We start from the raw sequence: 24,033 nt of genomic DNA, 5'->3' as shown, positions 1-24,033 counted from the left end.
TTATTAGTCTCTCATCAGGAGGCACATATGCTGCTCTCCCTGATCCAACCAAAACAGACCCCAGCGTGCAGTCCCGGATTGCAACGAACGAAATGGCATAGATGCCCTAGCGGCAACTGCTAGCAAAAAGACTAAGTTTTCACTCTAATTGCATATAAAACAACATAATGCTATTCTACATCCCACCAGAATGAAAACAATGGGAACCTTCTCTGGTTACACCTCCTAGGCTTCTACAATTTGCAAGCCATACGGATACTGAGACTAAGGAAGATGAGGGAATTCTACAATTTACAATTCACGTCCCATCTGCTCAGCGCGGTAAAGTTCCAACGAGAATGGTTCCCTTCATACTCCACACAGAGTAAATGTAAATCAAAAATGAATAACCATTTTCAATTTCGTTGCAAAACGAAAACACAGCCGAACCATATTCTAGTCCAATCAGAGAGTGCTGCAAGCACCCCTACCGGTTTCGAAACTTATTAGTCTCTCATCAGGAGGCACATATGCTGCTCTCCCTGATCCAACCAAAATAAACCCCAGCGTGCAGTCCCGGATTGCAACGAACGAAATGGCATAGATGCCCTAGCGGCAACTGCTAGCAAAAAGACTAAGTTTTCACTCTAATGGCATATAAAACAACATAATGCTATTCTACATCCCACCAGAATGAAAACAATGGGAACCTTCTCTGGTTACACCTCCGAGGCTTCTACAATTTGCAAGCCATACGGATACTGATACTAAGGAAGATGAGGGAATTCTACAATTTACAATTCACGTCCCATCTGCTCAGCGCGGTAAAGTTCCAACGAGATTGGTTCCCTTCATAATCCACACAGAGTAAATGTAAATCAAAAATGAATAACCATTTTCAATTTCGTTGCAAAACGAAAACACAGCCGAACCCTAGTGCTGCAAGCACCCCTACCGGTTTCGAAACTTATTAGTCTCTTATCAGGAGGCACATATGCTGCTCTCCCTGATCCAACCAAAACAAACCCCAGCGTGCAGTCCCGGATTGCAACGAACGAAATGGCATATATGCCCTAGCGGCAACTGCTAGCAAAAAGACTAAGTTTTCACTCTAATGGCATATAAAACAACATAATGCTATTTTTTTATTTACATTTACTCTGTGTGGAGTATGAAGGGAACCATTCTCGTTGGAACTTTACCGCGCTGAGCAGATGGAACGTGAATTGTAAATTGTAGAATTCCCTCATCTTCCTTAGTCTCAGTATCCGTATGGCTTGCAAATTGTAGAAGCCTCGGAGGTGTAACCAGAGAAGGTTCCCATTGTTTTCATTCTGGTGGGATGTAGAATAGCATTATGTTGTTTTATATGCCATTAGAGTGAAAACTTAGTCTTTTTATAACTTTTTTTAATTAAAATAATCAATTTGTTTTTAGTTTCTTGAGCCAGCAAATTTATAACTTCGTTTTGAATTTGGGGGCTGAAGTAATTTATTTTTAAGTTACCGTTTTTATCGATTAATTTAGCTAAAACAGGATCATATTTAGCTAGTAAATGAACCACCTACAAAAAATAACTTTTTTGGGATTCACGTTTATCTAAACTACCAACATGTCCACGAAACGCTAAATTGCAACCGGAAAGAATAAGAGTTAGGTCTATTATCCGCTTCATTACTTCCTTCCAAATTTCCTATTTTGATGCTTATTAGGAAAATATGTTTTGGCCCCAATTTAAAGAATGTAGAAGTATTGAGCATGAAGACTTTAAGGGGCCCCTACCAACGTCGCCCCCCCCCCGCCTTGCGGGCCCTGCGGGCCTGTCAGTTACGCCACTGAACAATACATATAATGTAGGAAACAGATGTTGAACCTCGCAAACTGGACACAAGTCCGGTTTTATTCCTTTTTCTGGTACAGTGGTACCTCGACATACGAGCGCCCTAATATACGAGTGTTTTGAGATACGAGCCGCCGAGTGAGCGATGTTTTGCTTTGAGATGAGAGCTAAATTTGAGATACGAGCAACCGCTTTTTATTAAAATTCATGCCTCTTTTTGACTACCTACTTCTAACTTAAAGGAGGTGATAAAGGGTATAATGCCAGCTAAGGGCGTTACAATAATTTCCAAGCTCCGGACCTCTCTCCATGAAAAAAAGGAGAAACTAATGATGGTGTGGGTAACAGAAAAGTAGCTTCAAGGAGGAACCTTAACACAAAGCATCATATGTGAGAAGGCACAAGCGATTTATGAAAGGGAGGAAGAAACAAACCACTTTGGAAGTTTTTTTAAACGAGCTACAGATGAAAATGAGCAAAGTGTGACGAAAAAGCGAAGACCACTGACGAAAATTAAGCGCTCCGTAAGCACCTCATTTTTTCTTATATTTTTACAGAATATGTATGTATTTTTTTATTTATAAATAAATGTTTCTTCTTATAAACATTTTTCTTATTTAAAAACACTTAAAAAAACAACTAAAGTAATTTTTTTGGGACTGGAACGGATTAATGACATTTCAGTTAATTTTAATGGGAAAAACTGTTTAAAAACTGTTTACTAAACGAATTACCCTCGTACGTCGAGGTACCACTGTATATCAAGGGGTGCTTATTATGAGACTAACTTTTTTTTTAATTTCGCCCCGGAACCCCTTTTTCATCCCTTTAAAGGGGGTTATTTGTGGTTTTTGCGAAACTCCTTTCTGTACGTTTTGCAAAAAATGTCCTTAATAGAAATATGAAGAGGACTATATTTCCTACAATTTATTTCCCGGCAGCATATGTCTTCGCTTCCGCACAAAGCGAATAAGCTTTATTTATGTTAAGGTTATTTTTTATCCATCTCTTTGAGTTATTTGCGAAAAATCGTCTAAAAACGTATTTTTTTTGTTAAAATATTAACATATTCACTCGCATATAACTCAAAAAGTATTGACTTAGTGAAAAAACTCTATAGAACAAGAGTTGCTTAGAATTAGTCAGTTTATCCATTTCCGGGCTTATCTTGAGCGTAGATTTTTTCACCTCGAGAAGGCAGAATTACACATCGGCACACTATTACTTTTTTTCTTTGGCATGTGTATACCAAATTTGATGTCAATCCAAGCAGTTCTTTAAAATTTAGAGGTTTTGCAATATTTTACCGTGAGTGAATGGACTAAATAATATAAACACATATATCAATGCATAAAAAGAAGAAAAAGTATATATGCATACTTTCAGTTTCTTCACACGAATCGTAAAACTGACCAAAACATCTCAATGTCTTCATAACCTACTTCAAGTTTGTTGGAACTCGAAATGAAAATGTTAATGAAATGTTGGTTTTGTGTTTAGAATTTAATTATATTAGAAAAGTAATACAAGGTTGGAATTTAGGTGATTTATAAAAATTTTATTGCCAAGCCAAGATAAAGGAAGAAGAATTTTAGTAGCAAACTAGCTCCCTGGTCGACCTATGTTAAATTTTGATAGCTTCAGACATGACTGTACCTACGTTTCAGGAAACCTAGAGTAACAGTCACAATTATACACGAAACTGCTGACGAAGCATTACGAACAAATATCAATATATAAGCGATAATTTGTGACTGAATGAAGAATTAGAGGGATTAGTAAAACAAAATAAAGACATCTAAATTATTTAAATACAAAAATCGATATGTACTCGAACATGACAAAAAATTCAACGTGAAACAAGAAAACTAATAGGTACAGAAAGAAAAAATGAACTGAGATAAGAAATGTCACGAGATCAATATTTAGATACATTTGCGGAGGGAAAATAGAGAAGCTTTGACTTTGGGGTTCATAGACCCAGTTTGAACAACACCCAAATAATAAACACACCTAAAGTAACAAAAACTGAAGCATAGATAAACCTTCACAAAGAATTTCTGACCGACGACTGATGAATATCTGAATGACTTAATTACTCAGGAAGTACATCTCTCTCTCTCTCTCTCTCTCTCTCTCTCTCTCTCTCTCTCTCTCTCTCTTGTCGTTTCCCCATTACTGAGGATCGTGATTTCTTTCAATATTCCTAACAATTTTTCTCCATTGGTCTTTATCTTCAGCTGCTCTAAGAGCTTCGCAGAATGAGTTTCTAGCTGAATTCTTAATTTGGTCGGATCATCTAGTTGGTGATCGTCCTCTTGATCTTCTCCCCGGAACGTTTCCAGAAACAATTATTAATCTCTCCAAACTATCGTCACCTCTGTAAATCACGTGACCGAAGAATTGCAGAATTCGTTGCAGACATATTGTGGATAGCCTTTTTTAATCTTGAGTTGGTTTAGAATGGAAACGTTTGTCCTATGAGCTGTCCAAAGTATGCGCAGCATTCTTCTCCAGCACCACATCTCAAAGGCATCAATTTTTAGGCGCTCGCATGCGCGAAGAGTCCAAGTCTCTGCTCCGTATAGAAATATTGAGAATACAAGGGCTAAGGGCATTCACCAGTCTCATCTTGATATTTTGTGAGATAGATCTGTCTTTCCAGACTTTAGTTAGGCGACTCATCGCATTTTTTGCTATACCAATACGTCTCAGAACTTCTGCTATACAGTTACCATCGTTAGTTATACTAGACCCGAGATAGACAAAGGTATTTACTATCTGGTATTTGTGTAACATGTTAGTCAGTTGAATAGTGTCAAATCTGCCAACCACCATTATTTTTGTCTTAGCTTTATTAATTTTCAGACCAACATTATTGCTTTCGTAGAAGTACATATACAAGGAAGTACATATACAAGGTGTAAAAATTGAAATTACCGAGGATATAGTCCAAAAAAGACAGTGTTGTGGTTGTGAACCAGAGGGTTATACATACATGCTGAACGAAAAAGGAAACTGAAACATCATTCAGTAGTGTAACATGTATATTCAACTTCAACTTGTGTATGAATTCAGGAGAATTCAAGATGTATGGAGAACCTCTTATGCAACATCAATCTACAAAAAAGAGGATCTATAAAGAAAACCAAGTGAAAATTACAGAGGACTATCTGTAACAAGTATAGTCACTGGATTATATAGGCGTATTATACATAGTATAACGTGATTACTGTTAAAATAATACTCTCGTTTCGTTTATACGAATTTATTTATACAAGTTACAGACAAATTTATTTATATTATACACTAACTCTATTTACAAAATTCGTATCGTTATATACTCTAGCCATTATTCTCGATCATTCCAGGCTAAGCCAGCTCTCTGGCTATCGTGTGACCTTTTAACCACCGCGCGTCGATTCCACGTATACCAGCATTTTCTCGGCTTACGTCTCGAGGTGCTACTTGTGGCCGGTGATTCTTAAGATCTGAGCGTCCCGATCAGCAACTCTAGATGGCCCAGGATGGCGGAATCTACAGGATTCTCCAGATCTGCATACACCCCTAGAAAAGAAGTAACAGTCTACTGTCTTTGAAGGGTATGACATCTTCGGGTTCATGCAACACACAGTAATTCGTACGCCAGTTTCTCTGAAGATCACTTCAAGCATGCTTCTCACAATCTTCCAATCCAGATTTTCTACTGCGTGGCCTATTTTTGGTAAAGCCAAATCTTTGATGTCATAATTACACACGATTTTCTTCAAATTAGTTAGAGCACGCCATATGTTCTCATAGCTTGGCGTGTCCGTATAAGACTTCCTGGTCACCATATACAGCAAAGATCGAGGACCATCTTCCAATCGCAGTACTCTTCCAATTTTAGGCTGCTGATTTCTTAACTCGTCCAGGCGGCCGAACGTTCTATTGAATACGGACGAGATTCCTAATTTCTCATACCTGCGGTAATCTATGGTTCAGTTGAACCAGGTTCACCGGTGAACTACGGTTTTGTTTGGAATGCATTTCTCATTGCACGTTCATGTCAGTGCACGTTCTACAGCTTTCGAGAAATGCCAATAGATGGCAAAAGGTAAAAAACTGTCGCCATTTTGAACTAGCTTTTTTATGCTGTTTTTGAATAAAGTTAAATTTAAATATTTATAGTCAAATAGTCATTTTAATAATTATAAATAAATATTATAAAAACAAAAATAATGTTATCGTTTATCGTTAGGCTTAATATAATAAAAGAGGATATATTTATATTATGACAGCGTTTCGTGTTAATACAACGCATGCGTAATCCATGAAATCATCTGAACTGAGTTCTGAAATCTTTGAACGGCCAAATTCCACCGTTCAAGCATCGTTCAAGTTTTAACTGCCATCGGTTGAACGTGAATTGAGAAAGACGATTTTGACTTTAAACCGACGTTTACTAAAAGTTCAAGTTAAACTGGAGTTGAACTCGATATGAGAAATTGGCCCTTAGTCATCTCAAGGTTTGGCAACACAGTGGGCTAGAGAGATGTTTTCTGGAACACCAAACAGATCTTGCTGAACTTCTGTGGTCACGCCGAATCTAGCACTCTTTCTCGCTGCGTAATTTGACATAAATTGATTAAAACTTGGCTGTGCGGCGTCTTTCATCTCCTGTTGGAGGACTCGGGCCTCTTCTGTTTCATTTGAGCCAGCATATGGTGCAAGACGATTTATGTGAATAACTTTTGGTTTACCGTTTGGTAACTTCTTAATTCTGTATATTACGTCATTTATTTTCTTCTTAACTTTATACGGACCTTCCCATTGTCTTTGCAGTTTAGGACACAGGCCTCGACGACGTTGTGGATTATAAAGCCAGACAAGATCACCTACTTCGAAGCTTTCATTCTTGCATCGAGAATCATATTGATCTTTCATTCTGTCACTGGCTATCTGGATATGTTGTCGGGCAAGTTCATGAATGTTGTTCATTCGTAACTTCAGGCGGTCGACGTATTCTTCGCCTGCAACATGTTCCTCGGAAGGTCTGCAGCCAAACTGTAGGTCGCAGGGCAAACGAACTTCACGACCCAACATCAGACAGGTTGGTGTTTGACCTGTAGTTTCATTCACGGCCGAGCGGTAGGCTATCAGGAATAAATGAATGTGTTGGTCCCAATCTAGCTGATGTTCAGATACAACTTTAAACAAGTGTTTACCCATCGTTCGGTTCATCCTCTCGACCATCCCATCTGATTGAGGATGCAGGGGTGTTGTTCTGGTCTTATTGACACCAATCAATTTACAAACGTTTTGGAAAAGAGCTGACTCAAAGTTTCGCCCTTAGTCGGAGTGGATCTCCAAGGGAACACCAAATCGGCTGAAGAATTCTTTAACAAGTACCTCTGCAACGGTAGCAGCTTTTTGATTTGGTAATGCATAGGCCTCGGTCCATTTCGTAAAATAATTCGTGGCTACCAGGATGTATTTATTTCCAGTATCGGTTTCTGGAAATGGACCTGCAATGTCGATTGCTACTCTTTCCATAGGACTGCCAACATTTTACTGTCTCATGGGTGCTCTCTTTTTACCAACTGGACCATTGCCGGATGCACACAGTTCACATTTCTGGCACCATCTTCTTACATCATCTTTACAGTTCACCCAATAGAACCGTTCTCGAACCTTTTGCAGAGTCTTCGTAATACCAAAGTGTCCACCTGATGTACCGTCATGCAACTGACGCAATACTTCTGACACTTTACTTTTAGGTACAATCAACTGAAGCTTAGATTCTGTACCATCATCATTCTCAAAGGTTCTGTACAGAAGATCATCTTTTAGTACCAGGCAATTCCATTGGCTCCAGTAGGCCTTGACTTTTGGACTACATGCACTAATGTTCTGCTAACTAGGTCTCTCACCTTGCCGCATCCAATCCAATACTCTTTCTATACATGGATCATCTTCTTGGGCGTCTGGTAACTGTTGGGGCTGCCATTGCTCATTAATTATGGTGGTTCGTCTCACGGGGCAAAATCGTTTCTCTAATTTGGCACAGTGATTACAATTTGTACTACATGGTCGTCTCGAAAGCGCATCAGCATTTGAATGAACTCTTCCGGCCCTGTGTTCTATCTCGTAATCATATTCTTGTAATCGTTCTAACCATCTTGCCATCTGGCCCTCTGGATTACGGAATTGTATGAGCCATTTTAGAGCAGCGTGATCTGTTCGAAGAAGGAACTTTCTGCCATATAAGTATTTATGGAAATGTTCGCAAGCCGAGCATTCTCGAAGAGAACACCCAGCAGTTCTCTTCTGGTAACGCAATATTTTCTTTCTGGTTTCGACAGGACTTCGCTGAAATAAGCGGGAGCCAGGATGAGCTTCCTGCCCATCCTGGATTTGGGAGAGAATAGCTCCTATGGCACTGTTGCTAGCATCGCTATCCAAAACAAATTTTTCTGCCTGTCGCAGGTAGCTTAATATCGGTGCACTGATCAGAGCCATTTGTAGTTGTTCGAAAGCTTTTTGGCATTCTTCACTCCATGTATATTCTTTGCCCTCCGTCAACTTTGTTAGGGGCTCGGAGATATTGGCAAATCCTTTGACAAATCGTCGGTAATATGTACATAGGCCAAGGAAACTTCTAATTTCATGTTTATCTTTTGGTACTGGCCAATCTTTAATTGCTTCAATCTTTTCAGGATCAGCTGTTACACCATTACTCGATACAATATGTCCCAAGTACTTAACTTCTCGTCGAACCATGTGACATTTCTTTGGACTTAATTTCAAGTTCGCTGCCCTCAATCGTTGAAAGACTTCTATTAGATTCTTGGCATGTTCATCAAAGGACCTTCCAACCACAATTACATCATCCAAGTCATCAACCAGGCATGTTTTCCATGTTAGACCTTTTAAAACTGCCTCCATTAATCTTTCAAATGTGGCACGAGCATTACATAAACCAAACGGCATAACCGTGAACTGCCAAAGCCCTGATCCTATCGAAAATGGGGTTTTCTCCCGATCGGCTGGCTCCATGTCTACTTGCCAATATCCACTTTTTAAATCGAGTGTGGAGAACCAACGAGAACCGGAGACAGTATCCAATGTGTCGTCTATTCTGGGCAAAGGATAACTATCTTTTTTTGTTACCGCTTTGAGCTGGTGGTAGTCGATACAAAAACGCGTTGAACCATCTTTCTTTCTTACCAGAACTACTGGTGATGTCCGTGGACTGTTCGATGGTTCAATTACCCCTTGTTTGTCCATAAGTCCATATCCTTGATAATCTTTTCGGCCTGATCTCTTTTCGCAAATAGAAGTCGTCTAGGCCGTTGTCTGATTGGCTGAGCATCTCCGGTATTTATTTTATGCGTTACTATGCTTGTTTTGCCCTTATCCTTCTTATCAATAGCAAAAATATCTTGATACTCTATCAGCATAGACCTCACTTTTTCCGTTCGTTCATGATCAAGATCTTGGCATCTTTCAATGATCATCTCGACAAGGTCTTTTGGATACTTTGACTTCGATGATTTCTCATTGGTATTCATAGAGCAAATTGAAGCTACGGGAACACACTGTCCGATCAAAGCTCCTTTACTTAACTTGATAGCAGTTTCCCTTAAAATCATAACTCTTACAGGGATGACATCTCGAACTCTTACCAAAGTTTTCGCCGTTAGGAACTCGACATTGTCCACATCTGCGACCATCCTTAAACTTCCATCTCGGCAGTGTCCATCAAGCATGGTCATCAGAATTTTCTCACTATTACCGGGTATGGTTACGTCGCATGTAGTTAGTAGGCGGATGACATCTTCTTTGTCGTCGTGAAAGGGCAACTCTTCACCATTGATCCTGAGAACTCCATTTTGAACATCCAATTTTCTCCCCACTTTTCTTAGTACGTCAATCCCCAATATGAACTCGTCGGAGATCTCGTCAATTAATACTTGATGTTCAACCTTGGTCTGGCCAATGGATATTGACATATTAGCCTCGCCATATGTATTAATTAGCTCACCAGTCGCTGTTCTAAGCTTTACTGTTGCAGGTGATAACTTATGATGGCCTCGTACTACGTCTGGACGTGCGATAGTTCTCGTTGCACCTGTATCCACCAAAAACGATCTACATCTATTATTGATACGACCTTCGATGTATAAGTTGTGGATTCCACCGGAGGACGTAAGGTTGACAGTTACTAATGTGGCCTACGTCGCCGCAATTCCAACATCTAGGCTCGTGTCTCTTTGGCATCTCGTTACGAAATACTCTCCGTATCATTTCTTCCAGACGTTCATCGTTGTGCTCGTCACTTTCTTCAATGGTTCTTACTCTATGGCTTCGTGAAGTTTGACTAGCCGTTTCGTGTTCCAATGCAATAGCAAGCGCTTTATCTAAAACTTTCGGTATTGCTTGTCGTAAAGCTTTCTGTAGTTCACTATCTTTCAGCCCATTGACGAAGGTATCTACCGCAATTTCTTCTAAAACGCTGTCTGGCACCTCCGGATAAGCCAACCGCACCACACGAGCCACATCTGCTTCAAATTCTTGCAGATTCTCACTTGCTCGTTAACTTCTACTTCGCAGTTGTGCTTTGTATACTTGTTGTAGATGGGCATCTCCATAGCGTTTTTCTAGACGAGTGAACAAGGTATGGTAACAACATTTTTCTTGACCCTTAGGAATTGATCTTAATATGTCTGCAGCGTCGCCTCGTAGAGCAGCAGTCAAGGAAACAGCCTTTTCTTGTTCGGTCCAATGATTGGCGGTCGCAATAGCTTCGAATTGTCTAAGGTATATGGACCAAGAGGACTTTCCATCAAATGGTGGTAATTTGAATCTCATATTATGCGACATTTCGTCTCTCGGTAGTTCATTTTTCACTACAGGATCTAAAGCTACTGCATGAACTGACGGTTGCACTTTTGTATCGGTTATCATGCTTTCTAATTCTTTGATCTTCTTTTCTAGCATTTCTTTATTGTTGTCTACACTTTTCTGCATCTTATCGAATGTTCTAGAAACTTCTTCGAATTTCTCGTTGTTCTGTCTACAAACCTCTTTAATTACTTGAGAACTTTTTCAAGTTTCTCGTTGTTCTGTCTACAAACTTCTTCAAGTTTTTCGTTGTTTTTTTATAGGAGTTTCATCGATCTTTTGAGAAATGGTTTCGAATTTCTCATTATTTTGACTACATACGTCTTTAATTATTTGAGAAGTCTCATCGAATCTCTCATTATTCTTTTTAGAAGTTTCATCAGTCGTTTGAGAAACAGTTTTTAATTTCGATAAGATTGCTTGTTCTGCTGACTGGAAGTGGAACATCTCTTGATCATCTCCGTTCTTCGTGAGGACTTCCTTGAGTCGTGCTTGTAGGACTTTCTTGGTCCCACTGCTGTCTTCATCCCGCTCCTCTAGCTGTTCACGGAGCTATTTTACGGAAAGTTCTTGTAGCAACATCTCTGGTCGGCACACACGTACTTTCCAAAATGTCTTTTAAAAGTCTTTCCGAATACCGAACAATCAACGCACTTTAATTATTCCCGACGAACAAAGTTCAAAAGTCTTTTAAAATATAACTTATTTACACCCCACACCTGACACCAATATAACCTGATTATTGTTAAAATAATACTCTCGGTTCGTTTATACGAATTTATTTATACAAGTTAAAGACGAATTTATATTATACACTAACTCTATTTTCTATCTAGCCATTATTCTCGATCATTCCAGGCTAAGCCAGCTCTCTGGCTATCGTGTGTCCTTTTAACCACCGCGCGTTGATTCCACGTATACCAGAATTTTCTCGGCTTACGTCTCGAGGTGATACTTGTGGCCGGTGATTCATTGTTTTGCTACAATAGTAAGAGATCGTATGCTAGTACATTGTATGATTTTATTATAGTTATTAAGGTACCAAGAGCATTCTAAGGATAATAACGCTTGAGGTCAATGGTGTGTATCTCGAGGGCCTCTGGCCCGAGATATATACCTACGATGACCGAAAGCATTATTATCCGTAATACCTTCAACGTTTAATGTCCGACTAAATATTGTTTATATGAGAGAAAATTAAATAAATCTTGAATAAATTAGTTTTTAAATAACTACATTTACCAACAATAGTCGTAACGTAATTTTGGTAACCATACTTTTACTTAGGTTGTTATTTATCCACTTGAAAGTATTTAACTAGTAATGTCGGACTGGTATATTGTTTGACAAAAATAATGACATGATTTCGAAGTCAGTTAAATATGATATAGTTCCCTAGGGCGTTATTTTTCGAAATAACGCCCTAGGGTATTAAATTTAAATAATTAGTTAAATACTGTCAAGTTGACAAATAACAACCTAAGTAAAACTATGGTTACCACAATTACGTTGCGACAAATTTTTTGCATAAGTATACTTAAGTATACAAAAGTATATTTAGTCGGACATTAAACGTTGAAGGCACCACAGGTATTATGGATAATAACGCTTTCGGTCAACGTATATCCCTCGGGCCAAAGACCCTCGGTATACACACCATTGACCTCAAGCGATATTATCCTTATAATACCATTGGTACCTTAATAACTATTATTTAAATTTAATAGGCCCTAGGGTGATATTTTTTAAAATAACACCCTAGGGCTTTTCAAGTTTTCAATGGCTCTTAGTTTTCAACTAAATTACGTCAACCCTCTAGCAGGGGCGACCACAACCCCCAAAATCATTAATGGAAAGGGGTTGAGTGATACCTAATTTTAAAGGTCGTTCAACCACCTTTTCAAATTTTGGAATGTTGAACTCGAAATTGAATTTTTTTGGAGTATTATAGTATTTTGAGTATTTTTTGGAGTATTTTTTGGAAAAATTAAATAAAACTGTAAAGATATTAAGTATGAAGTTCAGAACTCCAAAAAATATAGTACCGCCCACTATAATTTCGTTTGTATAAAAAATCTAAAATAATGCAAAAACACGTCAAGTTTATTTCTGAAGGGTACATTTTGTAGGCAAGTTTTCAACTAAATTACATCAACCCTCTAGCGGAGATGGACGCAACCTCCAAAATCTTTAATAGAAAGAGGGGTTGACTCTTACCTCATTTTAAAGGTCGTTCAACTACCTTTTCAAAAATACCACTTACATTAGATTTGTTTTTAGTAGTTTTGGAAAAATAAAGTTAAAGCGTAAAGATATTAAGTATCGAGTTTAGAAATTAAAAATTTTGCGTCCGCCCCCGCTAGAGGGTTGATGCAATTTAGTTGAAAACTAGTCTACAAAATGTCTACATTTAACGAAAAAAACTATATAAAACATTTTTATATTAACACGTGGTGGCAGATATGAACTCCTAAAATTAATTATGCAGGGATCGAGAGATTCAAGGAAGGCGCAGCATAGGTAGGAGAAAAATGTCCTGGCTGAGAAATCTCAGAGAATGGTTTGGATGCAGCTCAACTGAACTCTTTCGGGCTGTAGTGTCAAAAGTGAGAATAGCAATGATGATTGCCAACCTTCGTCGCGCAGATGGCACGAAAAGAAGAAGAAGAAAACATTTATATAGCTCATGAAAAGTTAAATAGACTGGTTTCTTCATAAATCCTCTAGACACAAAAAGAGATATGGTAGGTGAAAAGAGATTTTTTGGCGCATGCTCAAATCAGTGTGTTCAACTTAAAATAACAGAGGTTTTACTTAAAATAACAGAGGTAACAACATAAATGGTCGATTTTAGGGGTATAATGCTACTAATACCTTTTGTGGTAAATGAAAAGATCTTTAAAATGAGCACTGTTAAATGTCGATTACATTCAAACTAAGCGAGATATGGTGCAAAAAAAATTGATGACTAATATACTTTAAGGAATAATGAGAAGTATGTTTAACCCCTTATCCACTGGAAATTAAATGCATCGTTTTTCTTCTACAATACCTTTTATTATAGTGTTATTTCTATGTTCATAAAGTTGGACAGGTTTAAAATGAATGGTTTTTTAAAAAAATAAGATTAAATTATAGAGCGCGTTTTTAGATTTTCCTTAAAACCTTTCTTTTTCTCCATGTAACTCGAAAATAATAAAGAGATATAGTAATGAAAGAAAAATCAAAATTTTGATCTGAAAAAATCCTACATTTTTGTACCATACCTTTTATTCGTTATTTTGACCAAAAAATTTTCCGTCCCCGAGAAGGGGTGGGAACCACCCCCAAGATCCCCCAAGATCCCAAGCGCAATACGGCATAGGGCAAACTTTGAATTAGTAGAAAAGTACAGGCTATTCCCAAAAATTCATTAAAATTCATGCAGTAGGATAGAATTCGGAGGTAATATTCTGTTTTTCCTCTCATTGACTGGCGTATTGGAATGTTTGAAGAATATATATTGTTATATTTCTATTTGATATGAAAATTAAATTTTGATAATTATAAACGGAATTCAATTTAATATAAAATATTTTCAATTTTCTCAACCACGGGCATATAAATTTAGAACAACCTGTATACAACAAATTGTTATATTTAATTTTAAGAAGTGATTAAACGAAACTCGGGACAATGCGCTTAGAATGAACAAAGTGAATGGCGCGTACCATTGTCGTTGTTCGCGGAAGGTTCGATCAGTAGCCTATGCTAAATAAGACTCAAGTGAAATCGATAATAGGTCATTATCGTTGTTCGCGGAAGGTTCGATCATTAGCCGATGCTAAATAAGACTTAGTGGAAGTAGATAATAGATCATTAAATTTTGTAATTAGTAGAAAGTAATTTTAGAATGGGAATTAACTATTTTTCTTTTGAAATCCATTAAGCATATTTAGAAAGATTAAAAATTGGTTTTGAGGAATACTGCGAATGAGAGTTGGTGGTGGAAGTTTGATTTGTGAATCTGGAAGGGATATTTAGAAAGTAGGGGAATGAATGACAAATAGAGATCAGAATGTTTTGAGCTGTCGAGAAGGGAAGTCCAGTGGTAGACGGTAGTGTACGGAGAGTGAGAAAGCCGATGTAGTTCCGTGAGTGTGGAGTATCTATCGTGGAACGAGAGGTAGGCCAGGTTGAGAGTAAAAGAACCTCCTTGAGCCAAGAGTGTCCCGGTAGATGATTGCAGTTTCGAAAAAGGTAGAATACAGCATCACGACAGAAGCAGGTACGAGAGCTATACGAGCTAGTTTTCAAAGGAGAACATTACTGAAAGCCAGGACGAGGTTTTGATTGCAGCCAAGGATAGCAGGAAACGGGTCTTGTGTGAAGACATTCTCAGTTCACCAGAAAAAGGTCAGTCTCATTTGTTTGGACATGAATGTATGGGTTTTTCGTATTAAATACCACATTTAAAATTGAAGAAACATAATCAATAATATCAGAAAAGCTTCATCAAACTTAAATAGAATTGTTGCTAATAAATCATAATAGTTAAATGTTAATAAAAACTTTCAATTGGAAATCAAAAGGAAATAAGATTCCCATGTGTAAATGTTATGTTTAAGAATAATAAGATATAGCAAATATTAAGCAGTGATTGCCATTTAAATAAAATAAACAATATTTTGATTACAATTGTAACCCATATGTGTTATTATTTTACTCTTTTCTTTCCTATCCCGATTAGGAACCATTGAGAAATACTTAGAAGCCACGTAAGTAAGTAATTAATTTTATAAAAAGCCCTGAGATTGAAAACATATTGATATGTGATCTGGTAAAGTAATTAGATTATTATTAATGCATTGATTAAATTAAATGACATAAAAATATTATCTCATATCAATAATCAAGATCACAACAATATATATAACTTAATATATATATTTAACTTATTATGTAAATTGCACAATTTCACCAGTTTGTAATAACTTTGTAGCAACTGGCCTGATGATGTTTAAGAAATTAAACGAAATATTGCTAGCTCGTTGAAAAGAGTACACTTTGGCTTTCATTTCCAGCTGCACACCCAATGAATTTTACCTTTGACTTATATATATATATATATATATATATATATATATATAATAAAAATTTTATTGGGGAATGCAGTCAATAAATATTTGGGCTATTCAGTGAAACACTTTGAACTTATTAGTCGAGCTTTCGAAAATTTTATTTTCTTTATCAAGACTATCTACAAATAAAAATGTTTAAATTTAGATAAAACTCAAAACAAAACTTAACTTACTGCTCGTGGTTACAAATTAATAATTATACAACTTATATAAAAACATGAAAATTTCTTAAAAGTAATATGTAAACGTAAAAATTTTGATAGTATGTCAATTCGACATCACTCAAAAAAATGTCGTTGGAATACTATAATAATTCGATAGGTTGGGAAAGAAATTAATGACATAATTTGTTGTAATTTATGATAGAAGAAATAAAAAAAAAATTTTATTTTAGGTAGAATTATTAGTAATATTTCAACAAATTTTAATAAGACAAAATGTTATTATAAATGATACTTAATTTATCAATGTCAGATCTCTTATTAATGCAATTTGATTTTTTTATCCAAACCATTTCTTTAAATTCTCTTTTGCGTAAATTAATTTCCCTTTCTAAAATTGTGGTTTCTTGAAACATGAAAACATGATCATCATTAATCACATGTTCTGCCAAGGCACAAGATGGGACATTTCTCTTAATATCACTTTTGTGTGAAGTTAATCTAAGGGATAAATTCCTTGAGGTTTGACCAACGTAACATTTACCACAAGTGATACAAGGTATAGAGTAAATAAGATTAGAACTCTCCATAATTTGTAGTGGAGTCTTTGTTTTGGTGTAAAGACTGTTTAAAGTTTTAATATTTCTAGTGGCAATCTTAATTTTTGGATTTTGCCTAAATAACTTAACCAACTTGGGTGTTAAAGTTGGTATATATGGTAGAGAACAATAAGAAATGGTAGGTAAACTTTCTAATTCCCTTTCCTGTTGGTCAATATTGTCTTCCTGAAGTGTTCTATTATAATTAGTGCTAAAAATTAATTTGTTTAATAAACCCCTGGGATAACCATTTTCTAATAAAATTTCTCTTAATTTGTTGAGGTCATTATTTACAAAATCCCTATGTGACAGTTTACATATTCTGTTTTTTAGTCCTAAAACTAAGTTAATTTTCATTTTGAAAGGATGTTGAGAAAGATAATGAATATACCTATTACTGCAAAAAGGTTTCTTGTACCATTGAGTTCGTAGGATATTATTAGAATCTCGGTGAATTAACAAATCTAAGAAATAAATAATTACCTCAACAAATTAAGAGAAATTTTATTAGAAAATGGTTATCCCAGGGGTTTATTAAACAAATTAATTTTTAGCACTAATTATAATAGAACACTTCAGGAAGACAATATTGACCAACAGGAAAGGGAATTAGAAAGTTTACCTACCATTTCTTATTGTTCTCTACCATATATACCAACTTTAACACCCAAGTTGGTTAAGTTATTTAGGCAAAATCCAAAAATTAAGATTGCCACTAGAAATATTAAAACTTTAAACAGTCTTTACACCAAAACAAAGACTCCACTACAAATTATGGAGAGTTCTAATCTTATTTACTCTATACCTTGTATCACTTGTGGTAAATGTTACGTTGGTCAAACCTCAAGGAATTTATCCCTTAGATTAACTTCACACAAAAGTGATATTAAGAGAAATGTCCCATCTTGTGCCTTGGCAGAACATGTGATTAATGATGATCATGTTTTCATGTTTCAAGAAACCACAATTTTAGAAAGGGAAATTAATTTACGCAAAAGAGAATTTAAAGAAATGGTTTGGATAAAAAAATCAAATTGCATTAATAAGAGATCTGACATTGATAAATTAAGTATCATTTATAATAACATTTTGTCTTATTAAAATTTGTTGAAATATTACTAATAATTCTACCTAAAATAAAATTTTTTTTTTTATTTCTTCTATCATAAATTACAACAAATTATGTCATTAATTTCTTTCCCAACCTATCGAATTATTATAGTAGTCCAACGACATTTTTTTGAGTGATGTCGAATTGACATACTATCAAAATTTTTACGTTTACATATTACTTTTAAGAAATTTTCATGTTTTTATATAAGTTGTATAATTATTAATTTGTAACCACGAGCAGTAAGTTAAGTTTTGTTTTGAGTTTTATCTAAATTTAAACATTTTTATTTGTAGATAGTCTTGATAAAGAAAATAAAATTTTCGAAAGCTCGACTAATAAGTTCAAAGTGTTTCACTGAATAGCCCAAATATTTATTGACTGCATTCCCCAATAAAATAAAATTTTTATTACATTCCAACAGTCATTACATATTAACAATCATATATATATATATATATATATATATATATATATATATATATATATATATATATATATATGATTATTAATATGTAGTGACTGTTAATAATACAAAATGAATAATTTTGGGGAATGCAGTCAATGTGTTTTGGGCTGATTAAAAGAGAAACACTTTGAACTTTTGTCGAGCTTTCGGACAATTTATTTCCTTTATCAAGACAATCTAAAAATACAAATGTTTAAATTTAGATGAAAACTAGAAAAATAACAACTTACTCTCTTTTAATCAGCCCAAAACACATTGACTGCATTCCCCAAAATTATTCATTATATATATATATATATATATATATATATATATATATATATATATATATATATATATATATATATATATATATATATATATATATATATATATATATATTTTTTTTTTTTTTTTTTTTTTTTAAGATAACAGCTGACCTGGTAGATAAAAATGGGGTTGAGGTTTATTGGGTATACAGCTGAATAAAACCAAGTGGTACTCTGTTTAACAAATCGTTATATTTCGCTGATTTTCATCAGCATCATCAGACGAAAGCTACAATATTTAAAAAATGGTACAATGTTATAATATGATCTTTTTTTAACAATTTTTATCTTACCTAATTGAGGTTAACGGTATTAAGATATTAAGATGACATCGAGATACTGCAATTTTGATATAAAATGGATGAAATTTTGTTAATAGTGATGTATTAGGATTAATTTAAATTATTTTTATATTGACAAGAAGGTGAAATTTATGCTTATTTATTACAATTAGAAAAACAACATCAATAAATACATATTTTAAATAAATAATTAACATACAAAAAATAATATTAAATTTTCCAACTAAAAGAAAACCGATATAATAGATTTTATTCAAATAAGCTTTTGTGACATTAACGATTTATACCTAACTTATATTTCTCACATAAAACGCTCAATAACATTCAATATTTAGTATATCTAGTACTTCACCTTATTGACATTCAATCAACTTCAAATCAAAAAATTTTCCTTCTTGTCAATATAAAAATAATTTAAATTAATCCTAATACATCACTATTAACAAAATTTCATCCATTTTATATCAAAATTGCAGTATCTCGATGTCATCTTAATATCTTAATACCGTTAACCTCAATTAGGTAAGATAAAAATTGTTAAAAAAAGATCATATTATAACATTGTACCATTTTTTAAATATTGTAGCTTTCGTCTGATGATGCTGATGAAAATCAGCGAAATATAACGATTTGTTAAACAGAGTACCACTTGGTTTTATTCAGCTGTATACCCAATAAACCTCAACCCCATTTTTATATATATATATATATATATATATATATATATATATATATATATATATATATATATATATACGGGGTGTCATATCGGCTGACGCCGCATCCCCACACCTAACCGCCATCTATTTCTATCCTGGGCATCTTCCTCTTCCAAATCTCGGTGTTCCATGGCCTTCCTTATCGTGTCATTCCAGGATAGTCTTGGTCTTCCCCTTTTCTTCCTACCTGGGGTTTCCATTTCAGGAGTTTCTTTGGCCATCGTTGGTCGTCCATTCTAAGTAAGTGACCGAACCATTTTAGGCTTCTTCTCTCGAGCCTGTTTACCGCTGTATCGTGTGCCTGCATCCTTCTTCTTATTTCTTCGTTACGTATTCTGTCCAATCGGGAGATTCCAGCACTTCTACGTATGTAGTCCATTTCCACAGCATTGATCCTTGTTCTGGACTCTGCTGTTTGTTTAAAGAATCTTTGTGTTAAATGATTTACGGTATCCCGATATTTTTTCTTCTTAAATTAGACGAGACTCTTTAGTCTCTGGCACATGGTCGTAAGGCCTTTGTACCATGCCTTGTTTTTTCCTTGAAATCTAATGACGAAGGAATTATAAAATCTCCTCCTACGAAGGAGAAAAGATAGAGGAAGGCCTTTGATATTTAAGAGCAGTTGAAATGCCAATAAAAATAGTATAAAAAAATAAAATATTTTATGGTTTCTCTCAAGTCCAAAGAAAACGAAACCAATATTAAATATATTTAAATATTTATTGGAACACCTTCACTAATAATTAATTTAAGGTTAAAGTAACAAATCAGCGTTTAAACCGCTTATTTAATCTGTTGAATATTATTATTTTCAAAGTCAATTTCAATGTTAGGAATTTTACGCTAGAAATACGTAAACCAACCGTTAAAACAAAAAAAGTAAGTCTAGCACACCCACATACCGTAAATATAATCCAAGAATCAAATTATGCAATTATATTGTATAAATAAATTGTAGTGCTTAAAATTTGCTTAATGATTTCTCATTAAAAAGCTGACTTGTTTACGAGCTGTTCTTCTTTACTCCGATTAACATTAGACTTTCATGAAATTATGTCTTAATTTAAATTTTACGTGAAACATTATCTTATCTGATGTTTACTACGGACTTATATATATTTCTCGTAGTGTTTGCTATCCTGCACCCCTGCTCTCCTGTAAGATCAGCCCTGCAAAAAATCACAAACCAACGATCAGAATTAATGCCAGAAGTAACATCATACGAAGTCAAAAATACACTTTCAGAAATGAAAAGTAACAAATCCCCTGGCGATGACGGAGTAGTGATCGAGGCAATCAAACAAGGTGGAAACAAAATTATCCAGGCTTTGGCCAAACTTTTCACCGAATGCATCTACCTAGGAAAAATCCATTCTCAGTTGGCTATCACAAACATATAAATGTTGTTCTGAAGCTATTTCCTTGTGGCATTTTTATGATTAATTATTTATATGGGAAATAAGCCACAATTAAAATGAAAAAAATAATTTTATTAACGTTTCGACGCCCAAATCGGGTGCCGTTGTCAAAATACAAAATATTACTAAAATAAACTAAAGTGTTATTGCTAAGCAAAAAAATTCTTCTAATAATTTATTTAATCTCACTCATTTATATTGGCAATTCAGACATATATTATACATTTTAAAGTAGAAGACTTTAAAATGATATTGCCAATATTTATGAGTTGCGTTCCTGGGACGACTTACTGAAAGATAGTTCATTCGATTACATGAAATTAACCCCAACTCAAGAATATCCGTCATAAAAAATTATAGCATGTGATATGTCTTTAAAAAGACAACCAAATGCAACGACAGTAAAATTCTCGCGTTAGAGACTTCATAGTAAATCACAAGGGAAAACCAGGAAAAACCCTGTGATACTATCCCGACATCGTAAGTATTTGGTCTTACATTAATTTACTCTCAAAAAATAATACCAAATTCTGACTTGTAACATGTTTAAATTATAAATAATATTAATAATACTAGATATATAAGTAATACTAAAATATAAAATATGTACTAGCTCGATATTATTGACTTACTAATCTTGGTATTTTCTTTCTATTGACTTCCTCTTTCAGTATGGGTAACCACATCCTACTGCATTCTACCGAGGAATTTGCGACACAATTGGTTTCATTTAGCATAATTAGAGCCGCTTCTTTGATTTTTCTCTTTTTACTATCTGATTCTTTCAGGACTATACTTGAATCTCTCCACTGAACTCTATGTTCATTATCCCATGCGTGTTGACATATTTGAGATCTCTCAAATTCTCTATTTTTAATATAAGATTGATGTTCACTTATTCTAACGTCTAATGGTCTTGATGTCTCACCTAAATAAAATTGTTCGCATTCACAAGGTATTTTATAAATGCAACTCTTTGTTCTTTCTTGATCATTGTTAGGTTTAGTTTTAGATAGAATAGATCTCAATGTGTTTGTTGTTTTGAATGTTGTTGAAATGTTGAATTTATTTCCTATTGTTTTAAGTTTCTCGGATAGTCCTTTTATATATGGTATTGATATTTTCCTCGTATTATTTCAGGTGAATGTTGTAGGATCCCGTTCTAAGTTGTTCTGTTCCATTCGATCCAATCTTGACAATTCCTTATTTATAAACGATAAAGGATAATCATTTTTTAATAAAACAGATGTTAACAATTGTTTTTCTGCTAAAAAGGAATTTTCGTTAGAACAAGTAATTTTGGCTCTATCATATAAGGATTTAATGATTCCCTTTTTAACGTTGATGTTGTGATTTGACTTGTAATTGAGATATCTGTTGGTGTGTGTTGGTTTTCTATACACTTGAGTCTCATATCCAATATCCTTCTTTGAGATCAAAACATCGAGGAAAGGTAGGCTGTTATTGTATTCCTTTTCCATTGTAAATTTTATTGTCTCTTCTTGATCGTTTATAATATTCAGGAACGTATCCAAAAATTCTGATCTATGAGGCCATATTGAAAACACATCATCTACATATCTCCACCATACTGTGGGTTTTAAATTTTGTTTAGATATTTAAATTTATTTAAATATTTATTTCTTATTTCCCATATAAATAATTAATCAAACATATAAAGTTATCAAAAAAATTGTCAAAAGGACTGTAGGCTAAGAAGTTAGACTTCTATCAGTCTAGAGAACAAGCTCTTACTAATAATAAAGAACCTGAAAGAAAAGTCTGCAGAATACAACAAACTATCGGGACTGATATTCGTGGACTACGAGAAAGTATTTGATACCATAAGCCAGCAAAAAATATTAAAAGAATTGACAATGCCGATTAGACTATCGGGTCATATTACACTTATGCACGCAAATGGTGAATATAAAATTCTTAATTGTATGTTAAAAAATGCGCAATAATTACCTCTTAAAACCCATCAAGTTTCATTTGCATATCTCACCCGGTTTTAGAGCAATAAAAAAATCGTCAGTTTTTAAGAAAAATTACAAAACCCCGTATCTTGGAAACGAAGCATTGGTTGCACGAACAAATCATAAGTTCCAGCTTAGCCCAGCTCAGCTTATAGATAGAGCCGCTTAACCGGCCAGTCTAGGAAAGAACAAGCCTAATTTACTTTGCACCTTAATTTTCCATTCGTTTTGATCCAATCTACGTGGCAATCCATGCCGACAAGCTGAAAATTCATCTAAGACGCAATAGTGTAACGCATATGTTTCGTAAGCTAAGCTTAAAGCACGTCTTAAGCTTAAGATCTGTTGGTGCAACCAGGCATAAGTCATTTCTTTTTCATGTAGAATTACCCTTTAAAGTTTGTCGCACATCTTGTATTGATGAAAAACATGGCTAGTTTTTAAAGTACCTAACTTTTTTATTATCCAACATAAGCGATTGAATCAAAAAACAGAATGTTAAGAAAATCTGAGGCTATTGTTGGGTCTTAAATTCAGTATTTTATAAATGCTAGAATATTCCATAGGGTGTGATTAACTTTGAGAACTCCCAATATACACTCAATATACAATGACAATTTGCCTGTCTAGCAACAATATTATTACAGCGATATTGTTAAATTAAAGAATAAGGCTATAACCATCTATAACATATTAAAACCACCACTTAAATCGGACAACAGGTTTATTAAAAAATTCGAGACATCAAAAATGTCCCATTTTTAAGGTGGTGCGTTAATTACTTGGAGTAGTGTGTATTTTTATTGGTTATCAAGACTGACAAGAAAATTTATTTAAAGGTCCATAATTATACAGTATGGTGCAAATGAAAGGAATAAAGTCCTTATTTCATAAACCGGCGACTTTAAGGAAAAATCCCGAAACATGTGAATTTTTATTTTTAAATTTTGATATTTTGGCATATATGGCGTACTAGTGACGTCATCCATCTGGGCGTGATGGCGTAATCGATGATTTTTTCAAATAGAAATAAGGGTCGTGTGCTAGCTCACTTGAAAGGTTATTCAATTCTCTATTCAGTAATATAAATATTTACATAATTATTTATACGGGGTGTCCAAAATTGTTTTTTAATTAAA

General features: G+C 34.6%; 1 protein-coding gene across 1 annotated transcript in view; it reads right to left on the bottom strand.

Annotated features, from left to right (window-relative positions):
* The window catches only part of LOC114331331 (pancreatic lipase-related protein 2), a 139,870-nt gene that overhangs the window by 83,470 nt on the left and 32,367 nt on the right, over positions 1 to 24,033 (bottom strand). The gene's annotated exons all lie outside the window — the stretch shown is intronic.

The sequence above is a fragment of the Diabrotica virgifera genome, chromosome 1 (genome assembly GCF_917563875.1).
Source record: "Diabrotica virgifera virgifera chromosome 1, PGI_DIABVI_V3a".
Taxonomy (NCBI): domain Eukaryota; kingdom Metazoa; phylum Arthropoda; class Insecta; order Coleoptera; family Chrysomelidae; genus Diabrotica; species Diabrotica virgifera.
Note: the sequence above shows the minus strand (reverse complement) of the source record. Positions and strands in the feature narration are given on the sequence as shown.